Source organism: Tachyglossus aculeatus, unplaced genomic scaffold, assembly GCF_015852505.1.
Source record: "Tachyglossus aculeatus isolate mTacAcu1 unplaced genomic scaffold, mTacAcu1.pri scaffold_105_arrow_ctg1, whole genome shotgun sequence".
NCBI classification, from domain to species: domain Eukaryota; kingdom Metazoa; phylum Chordata; class Mammalia; order Monotremata; family Tachyglossidae; genus Tachyglossus; species Tachyglossus aculeatus.
In genome coordinates, this window is record NW_024044844.1 from 83,513 (window position 1) to 98,539 (window position 15,027).

At 61.4% G+C, this 15,027-nt stretch overlaps 1 long non-coding RNA gene across 1 annotated transcript in view; it reads right to left on the bottom strand.

The window, feature by feature from the left end:
• LOC119922516 overlaps positions 1-11,890 on the bottom strand; it is a 31,766-nt gene extending 19,876 nt beyond the window's left edge. The window contains exons 1-2 of the long non-coding RNA XR_005448653.1: positions 11,851-11,890; positions 3,082-3,149 (exon numbers count right to left, since the gene is read on the bottom strand). This is a non-coding gene — a long non-coding RNA (uncharacterized LOC119922516). The remainder of the gene's footprint in view (positions 1-3,081; positions 3,150-11,850) is intronic.
• Positions 11,891-15,027: the final 3,137 nt, after the last annotated feature.

A 15,027-nucleotide genomic window follows, 5' to 3' on the forward strand; every position in this document is an offset into this window, starting at 1 on the left:
GGATTGATTGATGGATTGATTGAGAGGGGGTCCCGGGCCTTGAGGCAGAGGGGGACCAGGTCCTGGAGGCATAGTGGGACCAGGGCCAGAAAGCAGAGGGGTACCTAGGCCGGGATACAAGGGGACCAGGTCAGGGAGGCAGTGGGGTACCTGCGCCAGGAGACAGGGGGAACAGGGCCAGGAGTCAGAGGGGTAACCCGGCCGAGAGATGGGGGAGCAGGGCCTGGAGGCCGAGGGGCACCAGGGCCTGGAACCGTGGGGGGACCAGGGTCAGAAGGCAGGGGAGTACCTGGGCCTGGAGGCAGAGGGTGACCTGGGCCAGGGGGCAGACGAGTACCTGGGCTGGGAGGCTAAGGGGAACCAGGGCGGAAAAGTGGGTGACAAGGGCAGGGAGGCAGAGGGGGACCAGGGCCAGGATGCTGAGGGAGACCAGGGCCTGGAGGCAGAGAGGGACCAGGGCTAGGAGGCAGAAGGGTACCTGGACCAGGAAACGGGGACCAGAGCTGGGATATTTAGGTCACCCAGGTCCGGGACTGAGAGAGGGATCAGGGCATGGAGGTTGAGGGCGACCAGGGCCTGGAGGCAGAGAGGGACCAAGAATAGGAGGCAGAGGGGTACCTGGACCAGGAAACAGGGGGACCAGGGCCGGGAGGCAGAGGGGTACCTGGGCTGGTAGACAGGGGGACCAGGGCCGGGAGGCAGAGGGGTGACCAGGTCATAGACGCCGATGTGGACCAGAGCCGGGAGGCATAGGAGTACCTGGGCCGGGAGGCAGAGGGAGACCAGGGCAGAGAAACAGGGGTGATAAGGGCAGGGAGGCAGAGGGGCACCAGGGCTGGGAGGCCCAGGGGGACTAGGACCTGGAGGCAGAGAGGGACCAGGGCTAGGAGGCAGAGGGGTTCCTGGGTCTGGAGACAGGGGGACCAGGCCCAGGAGGTAGAGTTGACCCAGGGCCAGGATGGAAAGAGACCCAAGGGCCTGGAGGTAGAAGGAGACCAGGGCTGGGAGGGTGGCAGTGCGGCGGAGGGGGACCAGGGCCAGGAGGCAGAGGGGGACTAGGGCCAGGAGGCGTGGGATACCCTGGCCGGAAGGCCGGTGGGGACCAGGGCCAAGAAGTGGGAGGGACTGGGCCACGGAAGCATAGGGGGACCAGGGCCAAGAGGGCAGAGAGGGACCAGGGCCAGGAGGCAGAGGGGTACCTGGGCCAGTAGAGAGGGGGACCAGGGCCAGAAGGTACAGGGGACCTAGGGCCGTGACGGAGAAAGACCCAAGGCCCTGGAGGTAGAAGAAGAATAGGGCTAGGAGGCAGAGGTACCTGGTCCGGGAGATAAGGGGACCAGGGCCTGGAGGTAGAGGGGACCCAGGGCCGGGATGGAGAGAGACTCAAGGGTAGGAGACCAGGGCTGGGAGACAGAGGGGCACCAGGGCCGGGAGGGAGAGGGGTACGTGGGCCGAAAGACGGGCACCAGGGCAGGGAGGTAAGATGGGGGGATGGAGAGGGGGGCGAGGGGGAGAGGAAGGAAGGGGCTCAGTCCGGGAAGGCCTCCTGCAGGAGGTGAGCTCTCAGTAGGGCCTTGAAGGGAGGAAGAGGGCTAGCTTGGCGGATGGGCAGGGGGAGGGCATTCCAGGCCCGGGGGATGACGTGGGCCGGGGGATGACGGCGGGACAGGCGAGAACGAGGCACGGTGAGGAGATTAGCAGCAGAGGAGCAGAGGGTGCAGGCTGGGCTGTAGAAGGAGAGAAGGGAGGTGAGGTAGGAGGGGGCGAGGTGATGGACAGCCTTGAAGCTGTGAGGAGTTTCTGCCTGATGCGCAGATTGATTGGTAGCCACTGGAGATTTTTGAGGAGGGGAGTAACTTGCCCAGAGCTTTTCTGGACAAAGACAGCCTTCCCGGACTGAGCCCCCTCCTTCCTCTCCCCCTCACCCTCCCTCTCCATCCCCCGCATCTTACCTCCTTCCCTTCCCCACAGCACCTGTATATACGTATATATGTTTGTACATATTTATTACTCTATTTATTTAACTTGTACATTTCTATTCTATTTATTTTATTTTGTTAGCATGTTTGGTTTTGTTCTCTGTCTCCCCCTTCTAGACTGTGAGCCCACTGTTGGGTAGGGACTGTCTCTATATGTTGCCAACTTGTACTTCCCAAGCGCTTAGTACAGTGCTCTGCACACAGTAAGCACTCAATAAATATGATTGATTGATTGACTGATTGTCATCTACTGGGCAGAGAACCCTAGTGAGCACATCTCATATTAAGGATATTTTTGCCTGCTAGGCACTGTGGGCGATTCAACACAGCCAAGACACACCATCACTGCTTTTAAGGAGTTGACCATGTGACATAAGACACTGCTTTGTACTCAACAAGCGCTCGATAAATACCACTGATTAGTATAATTCCTTATAGCTAGCAGGAAGAGGAAGGTGTAAGAAGACAGATCAAGCAGGGGGCAGCCCACTGAAGAAGAGACACAGTCTCTGCCCACACACACCAGATTCTTGCCCTCAGCCCTATAGGGGTAGAAGCAGTGGGATGAGCACTGCAGCTACAGAAGGAGCGGCTCCTCGACCAGTACCAACTGGGCACCGATCGCCGCGGTGAGGTCTAGGGGGATGGAGAGAACACCGTCCTGGCCCTCAATCTGGTGGGAACAGGGGAGACACAGAATGGACAGACCCACAGACACAGACAGACAATGAGCATGCACCAAGTCACGTTTTTATTTTTTTTTACAATGGCATTTATTAAGAGCTTACTCTGTGCAGAGCACTGTTCTAAGCACTGGGGAGGTTACACAGTGATCAGGTTGTCCCATGAGGGGCTCACAGCCTTCATCCCCATTTTACAGATGAGGTAACTGAGGCCCAGGGAAGTGAAGTGACTTGCCCAAAGTCACACAGCTGACAATTGGCGGAGCCTGGATTTGAACCATAACCTTTGACTCCACAGCCCGGGCTCTTTCCATTGAGCCACGCTACATACCCCTGTGCACAAGGTGTCATCTATCCCAGCCTCCCAGGTCCCTCAATCCCAGGTCCAGCAGTCACCCCCAACCCAGGCCCGGCCTTACCCAAGCCCATCTGATCACAAAGTCTTCCTCCATACCCTCTCCTCTTGCATATGCTCTCCACCCCCGGCCTGAAAAAGCAAAGGCAGCTTTCAGCCTCCGGTCCCCATCCTTCCTCCTCAGACCCCACCCCAGCCCAGCAGCAGTATCCTCGAAACATCATCAGAACCCCCAAAACAATCATCACCACCCCAACTCCTCCCCAGTTTCCCTACTGCCCCACACCCAGGCAACGCACAATGTATACATGGCATTAGCAGCGCCACAACCCATCAACATCAAGCACCTCTCCCTTGCCCCCACAATCTTCATCCCCACACAGTTCAACAAAATGACCATTTAAATCATTTCTGAGACGGTGTAATCAACACCTCCTCCAACCTCCTCTCCACCCCACCTGCTCAACCCTGATAACCCCACATCATCATTATTGTCATTGTCATCCTCATCACCAATACAATAGGCATCAACAATTCCAGCAAGCCCAATCCCAGACCCCTCTAAAAAAGGGAGGGGGAAGGTGAAGTAGCCAAAGCCCCCTACTCACCAAAGCCCAGGGCAGGCCATGCGCTGTCTCCTTTCCATTGCAAACTGGGACAATCCTACTCACCTCCCCCTCCTAGGGGGACCCAAAAACCCACTTGAGCCTTTGGAGGCCCCAGTGACCTTTTACCTTTGGTGGGCCCCAATGACCCACTTAGGTCGTGGGAAACCCAAAAACCCATCCTGACCTTCAGGGTAGCCCTCTAACCACTTCGAACCCAGGTTCTGATGACTCCCAGCCCACTAGGCCACACACAGCAGTCCTGGGAAGTAGGCCAACAAATGCCTGGGAGTCAGAAGACCTGAGTTATAATCTCGGCTCAGCCACTTTGCCTGTTGTAAAACCGTGGCAAGACACCTAACTTCCTTGTGCCTCAGTTTCCTCATCTGTAAAATGGGGATTACATAACTGTTTTCCCTCCACCTTAACCTATGAGCCCCATTTGGGACAGGGATTGATTCTGATCTGATCACATTGGATCTACCCAGTACTCAGTGCAGTCCTTGGATCATAGTAAGCCCTTAAAAATATCACAGACATTATTTCATAATAAGTATTATTATTAATGCCACTTTTCCAGATGAGGAAACTGAGGCCCAGAAAGGTGAAGTGTCTGGCTCAGGCTCATACATCAGGCCTGTGGCAAGGCTGAGAAACTCAATCAGTGGTATTTGTTGACAGCGTATCGTGTGCAGAGCGCTTAATACAGTGGCAGAATATAATAATAATGATAGCATTTGTTAAGCGCTTACTATGTGCAGAGCACTGTTGTAAGCGCTGGGGGGGGGGGAATACAAGGTGATCAAGTTGTCCCACGTGGGGCTCACAGTCTTAATCCCCATTTTACAGATGAGGTAACTGAGGCTCAGAGAAGTTAAGTGACTTGCCCAAGGTCCCACAGCAGACATGTGGCAGAGCTGGGATTCAAACCCATGACCTCTGACTCCAAAGCCTGTGCTCTTTCTACTGAACCATGCTGCTTGGTACACTGCATTACAGAGTATGGTAAGGTAGAGTTGGGAAACATGATCCCTGCCCTCAAAAAGCTTACTGTCAGATTCTCTGACTATCAGGCCATCTTCCCAGACTGAGCCCCTTCTTTCCTCTCCCCCTCGTCCCCCTCTCCATCCCCCCATCTTACCTCCTTCCCTTCCCCACAGCACCTGTATATATGTATACATGTTTGTACATATTTATTACTCTATTTATTTATTTATTTTACTTGTACATATCTATTCTATTTATTTTATTTTGTTAGTATGTTTGGTTTTGTCTCCCCCTTTTAGACTGTGAGCCCACTGTTGGGTAGGGACTGTCTCTATATGTTGCCAATTTGTACTTCCCAAGCGCTTAGTACAGTTCTCTGCACACAGTAAGCGCTCAATAAACACGATTGATGACGATGATGATGATGATCAGGCCCAGGCTCTGGCCATTAGTCTGTGCCAACTTCCACGATTTGCCCATTTTCCCATTTTCAGTGGGCTGCACCCAAAACCTTATCTGTCCCGGGAGAGGAGCCAGGGTGGCAAAAAACCCAACTTTCTTTTTTATTTTTTTTTATGATATTTGTTAAGTGCTTACTATGTGCCATTCAATCAATCAGTTGTATATATTGAGTGTTTACTATGTGCAGAGCACTGGACAGTTGGTATTCCTTAAGCACATCTCTTTTTTCTTACAGTATTTGTTAAGTGCTTCCCATGTGCCAATCAATCAGTCAATATTTATTGAGCCCTTACTATGTGCAGAGCACTGGACTAAGCTCTTGCCCATTGTTGGGTAGGGACCATCTCTATATGTCGCCAGCTTGTACTTCCCAAGTGCTTAGTATAGTGCTCTGCCCACAGTAAGCACTCAATAAATACAATTGAATGAATGAATGATATTTGTTAAGCACCTTTTTTTTCCCTTAAGGCATTTGTTAATCATTTACTCTGTGCCAGGTACTGTACTGGGGTGGATACAAGCTAATCAACTGAGACACAGTCCCTGTACCACCTGGGGCTTAAAGCCTTAATCCCCATTTTGCTGATGAAGGAACTGAGGCCCAGAGAAATGAAGTGACTTAACCAATGTCACACAGCAGACAGGTGACCGGGCTGGGATTAGATTCCAGGTCCTTCTAACTTCCAGGCCCGGGCTCTATCCACTAGGCCACGCTGCTTCTCTATTCTCAATTTCCTCTGTTTTCCTAGAAGAAATTCAGCTTGGGATCCCGCTCTGCCTGGGGCAAACAGACCTGGTCCTACACCCCACCCTGCCAGGGACCTTGTGCTCAGTTTGCCTGCCGATCAGTGAGACCACTGCAACTTCTCTCCTGGTTCTCCTCTTATTTGTCTGGCCGTTCATCCTCAGTCTCTTTCGCGAGCTCCTCCTCTCCCTCCCCACCCCCTTACCGTGGGGGTACATCAGGGTTCAGTTCTGGGTCCCCTTCTATTCTCCATCTACACTCATTCCCCTGGAGAACTCACTCACTTCCATGGCTTCAACTACCATCTCTATGCAGATGATACCCAAATCTGCATCTCCTCCCCTGATCTCTCTCCCTCTCTCCAGGCTCGCATCTGCCCCTGCCTTCAAGATATCTCTACCTCGAATGTCCTCCCATCACCTCAAACTTAACATGTCCAAAACAGAGCTCCTTATTTTCCCACCCAAACCTTGTCCTCTCCTGGACTTTCCCATCACTGTAGACAGCACCACCATCCTTCCTTCACAAGCCCAGAATCTCAGCATTTTCCTTGACCCCTCTCTCTTACTCAATCCACATATCCAATCCGTCACCAAATCCTGTCGGTCTCCTCTTCACATCGCTACAATCCACCCTTTCCTCTCCATCCAAACTGCTACCTAGTACAATCACTCACTCTATCCCACCCAGGTGACTTCATCAGCCTCCTTTCTGACCTCACATTGTCCGCCCCGGCTTCTCGGCCGGGGTACCACTCTACCTCCTGGCCTTGCTCCCCCTGTTTCCCGGGGCAGGTATACCTCTGCCTCCTGGCCCTGGTCCCCATCTGACTCTTGGCCCTGGTCTCCTTGTCCCCTGGCCCAGGTACCCATCTGCCTCCCTGCCCTGGTACACCTGTCTCCCAGCCCAGGTACCCCTCTGCCTCCAGGCTCTGGTCCCCATCTGCCTCCCAGCACTGGTCCCTCTGTGCCTCCCGGCCCTGGTCTCCATATGCCTCCCGGCCCAGGTCTGCCTCTGCCTCTATATCCTGGCTCCCCCTGCTTAACGGCCCTGATCCCCCTCTGCCTCCCGGCCCAGAAACTCCTCAGCCTCTTGGCCCTGGTGCCCCTCTACCTCTGGGCCGTGGTAGAGGGCCCAGCCCTCCCAGCCCTACCTCTGCCTCCCAGCCCTGGTCCCCTTGCGCCTGCCAGCACTGGTCTCCCTCTATCTCCAGGCCCTGGCCACTCTCTCGGTCCCGGCCCTGTGTCACCTCTACCTACCAGCCCTGGTCCCCCTGTTTCCCAGTGCAGGTATCCTGGCCCTGGTCCCCCTCTGCCTGCCAGCCCCGGCTGGCCTTCTCTCGGCCCAGGTACTCCTCTAATTTCCGGCCCCGGTCCCCATGTCTCCCGGCCCAGGTACCCCTCTGCCTCCCAGCCCAGGTACCAATCTGACTCCCGACCCTGGTCCCCCCTGTTTCTCGGCCCTGGACACCCTCTGCCACGTGGCCCTGGTCCGCCTGACTGCAGGCCCAGGTCCCCCTCTGTCTCTTGGCTCTGGTGCCCCTCTACCTCCTGGGCCTGATCCCTCTCCTTCACTGCCCTGGTTCCCCTCTACCAACTGGCCCTGGTCCCCATGACCTCCGGCCCAGGTACCGCACTACCTCCCGGCCCTGGTCCCTTTGTTTCCCGGTCCAGGTACCCCTCAGCCTCCCAGCCCTGGTCACACTCTGACTCCCAACCCAGGTCCCCCTCTGCCTCCCAGTCCTGGTCCCCTTCTGTGTCCCTGCCCTGGTCCCTTCCACCTCTCAGCCCTGGTGCCCCCCTGCCTCTAGGTCATAGTCCCCCTCTGCATCTCGGCCCTGGTCCCCCTGTCGCCCGGCCTTGGTCCCCCCCATCTCTTGGCCCTGGTCCCCTTCTGCTGCTTGGCCCTGGTTCCCCCGTCTCCTGGCCCAGGTACCCCTCTGCCTCCTGGCCCTGGTACCCCTCTGCCTCCCTGCCCTGGACCCTCTGTGCCTCCCACCCTGGTCACCCTCTACCTCCAGGCCCTGGGCCCTCTCTCCTTCCCAGCCCTGGTTCCCCTCTGCCAACTAGCCCTGGTCCCCATGACTTCCAGTCCAGGTACCCCACTAACCTCCCAGCCCTGGTCCCTTTGTTTCCTGGTCCAGGTACCCCTCTCCCTCCCGACCCTGGGTCCCCTCTACCTCCTGACCCAGGTCCCCCTCTGCCTCCCAGTCCTGGTGCCTCTATACCTCCCTGCCCTGGTGCCTCCTGCCTCTCGGCCCTGGTCACCACTCTGCCTCCCGGCCCAGGTACTGCAGTGCCTACTGGCCCTGGTCCCCCTCTGCCTCCCAGCCCTGGACCCCGTATCCTAGCCCAGGTGCACCTCTGCCTCTAGGCACTGGTCACCCACTGCATCTCGGCCCTGGTCCCCCTCTGCCTCTCAGCCCTGGTCCCCCTGTCTCCGGGCTCAAGTACCCCTCTTCCTGCCTGACCTGGTCCCCCATCTCCCGGCCCAGGTAACCCTCTGCCTCCTGACCATGGTCCCCTTCTGCCGTGTTTCCCCGGTCCCCCTCTGCCTCCCGGCCCTGGTAGCTCTGTGCCTCCTGGCCCTGGTCTCCTCTCCGTCCCAGCCCTGGGTCCCCTTTAGCTGCTGGCCCTGGTCCCCCTGTCTCCTGGCCCAGGTACCCCTCTGCCTCCTGGCCCTGGTCCCTCTCTGCCACCCTGCTCTTGTCCCCCTCTTCCTCCCGGCCCACGTCACTAAGTGTCTCCCGGACCCGTTTTTCTTCTGCCTTCAGGACCTTGGGTCTCTCTCCGCCCCGGCCCAGGGTCCCCTCTACTTCCCGGCCCTGGTCCCCCATGCCTCCCTGCCCCAGTCCGTCCCGCCTCTCAGCCCTGGCCTCCCACTACCTCCTGTCCCTGGTCCCCAATCTCCTGGCCAAGGTACGCCTCTGCCTCCCTGACCTGGTTCCTCTGGGTCAAGGCCCAGTTACCCCACTGCCTCCTGGCCCTGGTACCCCTCTGCCACCCTGCCCTGGTCTCCCTCTGCCGCCCCGCCCTGGTCCCCCTCTGCTTCGCGGCCCTGGACCCTCTGTGCTTCCAGACCCTTGTCTCTTTCTACCTGCAGGCCCTTGGGTCTCTCTCCTCCCCGGCTGTGGGTCCCCTCTACCTCCAGGCCCTGGTCGCCTTGTCTCCCACCCTAGGGACCATTCAGCCTCCTTGCCCTGTTCCCCCTCTGCCTCCCAGCCCTGGACCCTTTGTGCCTCAAGGTTCTGGTCTCCTTCTGCCTCCAGGCCCTTGGGTCTCTCTCTGTCCCGGCCCTGGTCCCCCTCTGACTCTTGGCCCTGGTCCCCTTGTCCCCCAGCCCAGGTACCCCTCTGCCTCCCTGCCTTGGTCCACCTGTCTCCCAGCCCAGGTAGCCCTCTGCCTCTCGGCCCTGATCACCGTCCGCGCCTCCGGGCCCTGGACCTTCTGTGCCTCCTGGTCCTGGTCTCCATCTACCTTCAGGCCCTTGGGTCTCTCTCTGTCCCGGCCCTGGGTCCCCTCTACCTCCCTGCCCTGGTCCCCCTGTCTCCCGGCCCAGGTACCTCTCTACCTCCCGACCCTAGTCCCCGGGTCACCTGGCCCAGGAACCCCTCTGCCTCCCGGCCCAGGTACCCCTCTGCCTCCCGGAACTGGGTCCCCTCTACCTCCCGACCCTGGTCCCCTGGTCTCCTGGCCCAGGTACCCCATCTGCCTCCCAGAACTGGGTCCCCTCTACCTCCCGACCCTGGTCCCCTGGTCTCCTGGCCCAGGTACCCCATCTGCCTCCCGTCCCAGGTCCGTCTGTGCCTCCAGGCCATGGTATCTCTGTGCCTCTCAGTCCTAGTTTTCCTCTACTTCCAGGCCCTTGGGTCTCTCTCCTTCCGGCACTGGTCCCGCTGTCTCCCTGCCCAGGCACCGCCCCCCCCCCCCCCCGCCCCCGTGTCCCAGCCCAGGTTCCCCTATGCCTCCTTGCTCTGGTCCCCCACCCCCACCCCCTTGGCCCTGGACTCCCTCTGCATCCCGGCCCTTGTCCACTTCTACCCCCAGGCCTTTGGGACACTCACCGTCCCATCCCTGGGTCCCCTCTACCTCCCCTCCCTGGTCCCCCATTCTCCCGCCCAGGTACCCCTCTACCTCCTGGCATTGGTCCCCCTCTGCCACCCTGCCCTGGTCCCCCTCTGGCTCCCATCCCTGGTTCCCCTGTGCCTGCCAACCTTAGTTCCAAGAAGAGGGGGGACAAGGGCAGGGAGGCCCCCTCTTCCTTCCGGCCCTGGTCCCCGTTTCCCGGCTCAGGTCCCCCTCTGCCTCCCGACCCTGGTCCCCCGTCTACAGGCCCAGTTACCCCTCTGCTCCTGGACCTGGTCCCCCCTGCTTCCCGGCCCTAATTCCCCTCTGCCTCCCGGCCCTGTTCCCCTGTCTCCCACCCCAGGTACACCTCCGCCTCCTGGCCCTTGGCCCCCCTCTGCCTCCAGGCCCTGGTCCCCCTCTGCCATCCTTCCCTTGTCCCCCCCTGCTTCTCGACCCTGGTGCCCCTTGGCCTTTCGGCCCAGGTACCCCTCAGCCTCCGGGCCTTGGTCCCCCTCTGCCTCCCGGCCATGGTCCCCCTCTGCCTTCCAGCCCTTCGTCCCCTCTACTTCCCGGCCCTTGGTCCCCTCTACCTCCAGGCCCTGATCCCCCCCGTCTCCCCACCCAGGTACACTTCTGCCTTCTGGCCCTGGACCCTCTGTGCCTCCTGGCCCAGGTACCCCCTCTGCCTCCTGGCACTGGTCCTCCTCTGCCTCCCGGCCCCGGCCTCCTTCCTCCAGGCCCTGGCCCCTCTCTCCATCCTGGACTTGGGTCCCCCTCTACCTCCGGGCCCTGGACCCCCCGGCTACCGGCCCAGATACCCCTCTACCTCCCTGCCCTGGTCACTCTGTTTCCCAGCCCGGCTACCCCTTCGCCTCCCGGCCCGGGTCCCCCTCTGCCACCCTGCCCTGGTCCTCTGCTGCCTCCCGGCCCCGGTCCCCCTCTGCCACCCTGCCCTGGTCCTCTGCTGCCTCCCGGCCCCGGTCCCTCTGTGCCGCCCAGCACTGTTCTTCTACCTCCAGGTTCTTGGGTCTCTCTCCGTCACGGCCCTGGGTCCCCTCTACCCGCAGGCCCTGGTCCCCCTGTCTCCTGCCCCAGGTCCCCCTCTACCTGCAGGCCCTGGTCCCCCTGTCTCCTGCCCCAGGTCCCCCTCTACCTGCAGGCCCTGGTCCCCCTGTCTCCTGCCCCAGGTCCCCCTCTGCCTCCCGGCCCTGGTCCCCCACCCCCCGCCCCCGTCTGAGCCCTGGTCCCCATCTGCCTCCCGGCCCAGGTAGCCCTCTGCCTCCTGGCCCTGGTTCCCCTCTGCCGCCCTTCCCTGGTCCCCGCCCTGCCTCCCGGCCTTGGTCTCCTTCCACCTCCAGGCCCTTGGGTCTCTCTGTCTCTCTGTCCCGGTCCTGGGTCCTCTATACCACCCATCCCTAGTCCCCTTGTCTTCCGGCCCAGGTGCCCCTCTCCCTCCCTGCCCTGGTCCCCCCTCTCCCTCCCGGCCCTGATCTCCTTCTACCTCCAGGCCCTTGGGTCTCTCTCCGTCACGGCCCTGGTCCCCCTCTGACTCCTGGCCTTGGTCCCCCCGCTTCTCGGCCCTGGACTCACTCAGCCTTCCGGACCAGGCACCCTTCTGCCTCCTGGCCCTGGTCCCCCCCTCTGCGGCCCAGCTCTGGTCCCCCTTTGCCTCCCATCCCTGGTCGCACCCTGCACCTCGGCCCTGGTCCCCATCTGCTTTCTCATTCATTCATTCTTCATTCATTCATTCGTATTTACTGAGCGCTCACTGTGTGCAGAGCACTGTACTAGGCGCTTGGGAAGTACAAGTTGGCAACACATAGAGACGGTCCCTACCCAACAGTGGGCTCACAGTCTAGAAGGGGAAGACAGACAACAAAACAAAACAAATTAACAAAATAAAATAAATATGTACAAGTAAAGTAAATAAATGAATAGAGTAATAATGGTACTTTCCAAGCGCTTACCCCAGCACTCTGCACCTAGTCGGCGCTCAATAAATCCGACGGAATGAAGGAATGAAGGGATGTTACGTCCCCTTTAAGGGCGGCGGGTCCGTCCGGCTCCACTTCCGGCTCGGAAGGCCCCCCCCCCCCTCCCCCGCCCCCGCGGCTTCCGGCAGCGCCTGAGGAAGTGTGTCCGTGGGCGCGCGCCGTCGGCGTCAATGTCCGCGCAGGAACGGCGACTTGGTCCACTTCCGGCCTAGGAGGCCCCGCCCCCTTGGCGTCCGACAGTGCCTGAGGAAGTTTGTTCCTGGGCTTGCGCCAGCGGCGCTGCTGCCCGCGCGGGAACGGCGAGTTGCTTCACTTCCGGCAGCGCATGAGGAAATTTGTCCCTGGGCGCGCGCGCTATCGGCGCCCCCGCCGACGCGGGAACTTTCGGCTGAGTAAGGCCCGCCCCTCGGCGTCAGGAAGCGCGTGAAGAAGCTTGTCCCTGGGCGCCCGCCGTCCTCCTTCCTGCCCTCGCGGCGGCGGCGAGTTGCTCCACTTCCGGCTTGGGAGGCCCCGCCCCCTCGGCTTCCGGCAGCGCGTGAGGAATTTGTCCTTGGGCGCGCGCCGTCGGCGCTCCGGCCCGCGCGGGAACTTCTGGCTTAGGAGGCCCCTCCCCTCGGCGTCCATCAGCGCGTGAGGGAGTTTGTCCGTGGGCGCCTCCGGCTGAGGAGGAGCTTGGAGGGCGGCATGGCGTTCCTGCAGGCGCTGAAGCTGGCGGCGTTGGGGCTGGCCGGGGGCTCGGCCGCCGTCATCTTCTCGGGCGGGGGCGCCGGGGACGGCTTGGCACGGCCCCCGCAGCCCCCACAGCCCCCACCCGACGGAGGAGGCCGCGGGGGATTGGTCCTCCTGTCTCTGGACCCAGATACCCCTCTCCCTCCCGGCCCAACTACACTTCTGCCTCCTGGCCACGGTATGCCTCTGCTGCCCCGCCCTCGTCCCCCTCTGCTGCCCCGCCCTCGTCCCCCTCTGCCTCCCGGCTCTGGTCTCCTACCTCCAGGCCCTTGGGTGTCTCTCCGTCCCGTAGCTGGGTCCCCTCCACCTCCCGGCCTTAGCCCCCCCCCCTCCCGAACCAGGTATTCCTCTGCCTCCGGCCCCGGTCCCTCTGTGCCTCCTGGTCCTGGCCTCCCTCCACCTTCAGGCCCTTGGGTCTCTCTCAGTCCCAGCGCTGGGTCACGTCTACCTCGTGGCCGTGGTCCCCCTGTCTCCTGGCCCAGATCTGACTCTGTCTCCATACCCTGCTGCCCCCTGGTTATCGGCCCTGATGCCCCTCTTCCTTCCGGCCCAGGAACCCCTCAGCCTCCTGGCCCTGTTGCCCTGGCCCTGCCTGTTGGCCCTGGTCCCCATCTGTCTCCTGGCCCAGCTCCGACTGTGCCTCCGTATCCTGCCCCCCCCCCCCCCCTGCTTATCGGCCCTGATCCCCCTCGGCCTCCCGGCCCAGGAACCCCTCGGCCTCCCGGCCCTGGTACTCCTCTGCCTCCCGAACCCGGTTCCCCTGTGCTTGCCAGTCCTGATCTCCCTCTACCTCCAGGTCCTGGCCGCTATCTCAGTCCCGGCCCTGGGTCCCCTGTCACCCGGCCCAGGTACCCCTCTACCTCCCAGCCCTGGTCTCCCGGTTTCCCAGTCCAGGTCCCCCTCTGCCTCTTGGCCCTGGTCCCCCTCTGCCTCCCTGCCCTGGCCCCCCTCGGCTTCTCAGCACCCGTACCCCTTTGGCTCCCAGCCCGGGTCTCCCCCCCCCCTCCCAGTCTCTCGGCCCTGGTCCCCCTCTGCCCCCCAGCCCTGGTCCCCCTGACTGCCAGCCCAGGTACTCCTCTGCCTCCCGACCGTGGACCCCGTCTCCCAGCTCGGGTACCCCTCTGCCTCCTGGCCCTGGTTCCCCTCTGCCTCCCTGCCCTGGTGCCCCTCTACTTCCAGGGCCTGATCTTTCTCCTTCACAGCTCTGGCGCCCCTCTACCAACTGACCCTCGTCCCCATCACCTCCCGGCCCTGTACCCTCTGTGCCCTGGTCCCCCTCTGCCACCCTGCTCCATTCCCCCTCTGCCTCCCGTGCCTGGTCCCCCCTTTTCCAGCCCTGGTAACCCTCTTCCTCTGGGCCCTGGTCCCCCTCTGTCTCCGGGCCCTGGTCCCCCTCTGTCTCCAGGCCCTGGTCCCCCTCTACCTCCCGGCCCTGTTCTCCTTCTACATCCAGGCCCTTGGGTCTCTCTCCGTCCTGGACCTGGGTCCCCTCTACGTTTCGGGCCTGTTCCCCCGTCTTCGAGCCCAGGTACACCTTTGCCTTCCGGACCCGGTCCCCCTCCCCCTCTGACTCTTTGCCTTGCTTCCCCCTGTCTCTTGGCCCTGGTCCCACACTGGCCCATTCCGGCCAGGGTACCCCTAGGCCTCCCAGCCCAGGTACCCCTCGGCCTCCCGGCCCTGGTCTCCTTCTACCTCCAGGCCCTTGGGTGTCTCTCCGTCCTGGCCCTGGTCCCCCTAACTCCAGACCCAGATACCCCTCTGCCTCCTGGCCCTGGTCCCCCTCTGCCTCCCGGCCCTGGTCTCCTTCTACCTCCAGGCCCTTGGGTGTCTCTCCGTCCTGGCCCTGGTCCCCCTAACTCCAGACCCAGATACCCCTCTGCCTCCTGGCCCTGGTCCCCCTCTGCCTCCCGGCCCTGGTCTCCTTCTACCTCCAGGCCCTTGGGTCTCTCTCCGTCCTGGCCCTGGTCCCCCTAAACTCCAGACCCAGATACCCCTCTGCCTCCTGGCCCTGGTCCCCCTCTGCCTCCCGACCCTAGTCCCCCATCTCCCGGCCCAGGTACCATTCTGCTTACCGGCCCTGGTCCCCCTGTATCCCGGGCCACGTACCCCTCTTCCTCCCGGCCCTGGTCCCTCTGTTCCTGGCACAGGTACCCCTCTGCTACTCAGCCCTGGTCCCCCTGTCTACCGGCCCTGGTACCCCTCTGCCTCCCTGCCCTGGTGCCCCTCTACTTCCAGGGCCTGATCTTTCTCCTTCACAGCTCTGGCGCCCCTCTACCAACTGACCCTCGTCCCCATCACCTCCCGGCCCTGTACCCTCTGTGCCCTGGTCCCCCTCTGCCACCCTGCTCCATTCCCCCTCTGCCTCCCGTGCCTGGTCCCCCCTTTTCCAGCCCTGGTAACCCTCTTCCTCTGGGCCCTGGT